The 3,229-nt window shown below is 52.6% G+C and overlaps 1 long non-coding RNA gene and 1 other non-coding gene across 2 annotated transcripts; both read left to right on the forward strand.

Annotated features, from left to right (window-relative positions):
• Positions 1-3,229, forward strand: LOC130851577 (uncharacterized). The gene is made up of 4 exons (XR_009053227.1): positions 1-154; positions 491-539; positions 2,171-2,391; positions 3,109-3,229. It is a non-coding gene; the product is annotated as an uncharacterized LOC130851577 (long non-coding RNA).
• On the forward strand, positions 1,040-1,172 carry LOC130852867 (small nucleolar RNA SNORA9). The gene has a single exon (XR_009053570.1). It is a non-coding gene; the product is annotated as a small nucleolar RNA SNORA9 (small nucleolar RNA).

Consider the following 3,229-nt stretch of genomic DNA (forward strand, 5'->3'; position numbering starts at 1 on the left):
CACATGCGTCAGCCGGCGGGCTGCGTGATGACGCAGACGGGAGCGTGAGCGGTTGCTGCTATGGGTCTCGGTGGTGGTGAGGCTGCTCCCGGGCGTCGTGGCCATCCAGCTCCATCGAGGGTCCCAGGCGGTGACTGCCGTCTGCGGAGGGCAGGTGAGGGTCGTAGGGCCTAGGGGCCCTGCTGGGGTGCAAGGTGCGGGGCGCCGGGCCCGGTGGGAGCGGGGGCGCCGTCCGCAAGTTGTCCCGCGCTTGACCCCGTCGGTCCGGTGCTCGTTGGGCGTGCTCAGCCTGGGCCGTTCCATCTTGCGGTTGGAGGGGAAACGGGAGGGTGGCCCTAACCGAGCTTCTGGGTCCCGTTCGGAGTACACGTGTTGCACTCCCTGGCATGCAGCGGCGGAAGGAATGGGGTTGTGGGTATGGCCTCCCAAGGGGCGAGAATTAGGGAGGCGGTACGAGAACTGGCTTGAGCTGACCGCGTGCCCTCTCCAGGTGGACGGCCCTCGACTGCCCCGCAGCAGATCTCCTGTTAGATGCACTGGTAAGTGACACTGCCTGGGCCCCAGCTCCCTCCTCCCAGAACTGGGCATGCAGTTCTTGTCCACCATTATTTCACGGGAAAATCCTCATCAAGTCAACTTCTGTGTCTTGGTCTACAGTTCCGAAGTGTTTTCTGAACTGTAAAATACATACCAAGAAGAATATGGAAGGAAAGGCGATTTTGTGTAATGATGTGATGATAAGGATATTTACAGGCTCGTAAGGATTGAAGTTAAAGTTAATTCTGGTCCTTTCAAGTACTTGATAAGACCACCTCCCCCAAGGCTCCTTTCCTTACTCTCTGAGCCAGAAAGGATTGCTGCCTGGACTCCATTCCTTCCTACCGCATGTCAGTTATCTGCGTCCATGGGTTTCTGGAGAAAACCAGAGTAGGCCTAACTCAACCCCGTGATCTCTTCTCCCAACTTTCTGGTGCTGGCTGGTGCTCAGTTAGGAGTACGGCTGTCTGCCCAGAGCTTTAGGGGCTTGAAGGAATGTGGGCTGCAAGCCTCCAGCGTGCTTGGGTCTGCAGTGACCCTGTGCATTCCTACAGCGCTTGCAAGAAAAATTTTGAAACGGTTTGAGGCCTTGCCCTGCTCCATCCAGAGCAAGGTTATAGAAATTTCAGACAATTGCCTGTTCCCTTTCCCATCTGGTGTGCTGGGCAGTGTACAGATTTGTGCTGTCTGATGTGGTGACCACTTAACATGTGCTTAAATTTAAAACTCAGTTTTGCATTCACACTACCTACATTTTAGATGCTCAGTAGCCACATTTGGCAAGTGGCTGCTATATTGGACTGTGCAGACAGAGGGTGGGGTCAACGTGAATCAATCTTAAAGGAAGACCTCATGGGAGAGAGGGGCACTAATGTTGGTTGAACTCTTGTTTTGTGCCAAGCTTAATTCTTAACCCACCTTTCATATTTGAGGACTACCATAAGGTAGTCTTAGGTCCAATGCAGATGAGGGAGCCAGGGTCAGAACTGTGTGTCCAGGGTTGGCCGGCCAGAATCTGGCAGGTCAGGATTGGATGCCAGGCTTCTCCAACCCTACAGTCTGCTATTTTCTGGGATGCCAGACTGGGAGGGAGGAATGGAATCCAGAAACAATTAGGAAGTTTAGGTTGGAGGGAAATGCTGCTGGGCCTTGCCTTGGTGCGAGGGCTGTTGGGTACAGTTAGGGATGTGCTAGGATGGTCATAGCAGGGCAGCACAGCTCCTGTGCTCCTGGACAGCAGGGTCACACCACACCTTCTCCCTTGAAGGTCAAGGCTTCTAGAAGATTGGAACCTGTCTCTTCAGACCGAATGCAAAATGCTGAACACACTGTTCTCTGGGGATGCCGTTGGGAGACACTTGTCAGTGAGTCTCATGGTTCTGCAGTCCTAGGAGTGAAGTGCTGGCTGCCTTTTCACTTTCTTTTCAAAGATATTCAGATAGTTGACAGCCTTGGTATGCACGAGGTAGTACCTCCAGAGCAGAGAGCAGACATGCCCGCTGTCAACTATAAAAGATTTGGCTTTCCTGTATTCAGGGTGCCTTTTCTGTGATGCAGCCCACTGCATGGGCTGGTGCTCTGGCTACTGCTGTGGTGAATAATCAAACTGTCTTTGTTTTGTGTCTCCTGCCAGCATCCGTGTAACTGATGCGCTACCTTGTCATGTGCCATTGTTGGGGGGGTATGTCAGACCCTTCCCAGTTCCTGACAGGCCCTGCCCCCAACCCCCAGCAGACTCTGCCCTGTGTACCTGCCCCAGCTTCAGCAGCAGAAATCCCAGGATGTGAGAGCTAGAAGAGACCTGAGAGATGATCTCTCCCGTGGATGATAGGTTCTTCTGGGGAATCTGCAGCAGTAAGTATGCAGGGTCTGGCCTAGCAAATCACTTCCATTGTGTATGTTAATTTTCCTGAAGTCCCCCTGCTGAGAAAACCATCCACTTGTTCTTACCTTCCCTATTGTAAGTCAGGTGATTGAGTCTCAGATTAATTGTCTTTAAGCTCCTGAGACTGTTTTGTGGGCACGTGGTTGTATAGTATCTAGACTCATGGAGCCCCAGGCTCTTTGGCTAGTGCTTTGGGTAGCGTCAACCACTGACCTAGGAGACTCTTGGGGGAAAAGGCCCAAGAGTCTCCTAGGTCAGTGGTGTGTCAGCCTAGAAAGAGTGGGGTCTCTGTCACAGAGGCCTCTTAGTGCACAGTGGTCAGGAGTGGGAACCCAGGTTCAATTCTGTTTTCAGCCACTGGGTAGCAGTTGACATTTATAACAATCCCTGGCTATATCCTTACGTCACTTTATTTTCACAGCAGGCCTCCAAGTCGTTTCCAACTTCCTTGTTTTTACAGATGAAGTAGGAACTGAGGTGGTGGCCGGCCCCCATTGATGGCTGGCCCACCTGGTGCAGGTGCATCCGAATTTGCACCCAGGCCTTTGTGCCACAATTCTCCAAGGAGGTTCAGATCCTCACTTGCTCCCCTTCCAGAAGTCAGGAATTTCTGGTTCTTGGCCCAGCTGAGGTGTGGGTGGCTCAGGGCCAGGTGTGCGTGTCTGACTGATCTTCTCTGACCCCAGGTTTGGGTGCCGTGTTGTCTGCTTCCAGAACGAGGATCTTCGCTGTACCTCAGGACTTGGGCCCCTCTGACATCACCTGAATGAGAAACAAGGGATATTTAATAAAACAGTTTCAACTTTG

This window comes from Hippopotamus amphibius, chromosome 4 (assembly GCF_030028045.1).
Source record: "Hippopotamus amphibius kiboko isolate mHipAmp2 chromosome 4, mHipAmp2.hap2, whole genome shotgun sequence".
NCBI lineage: Eukaryota > Metazoa > Chordata > Mammalia > Artiodactyla > Hippopotamidae > Hippopotamus > Hippopotamus amphibius.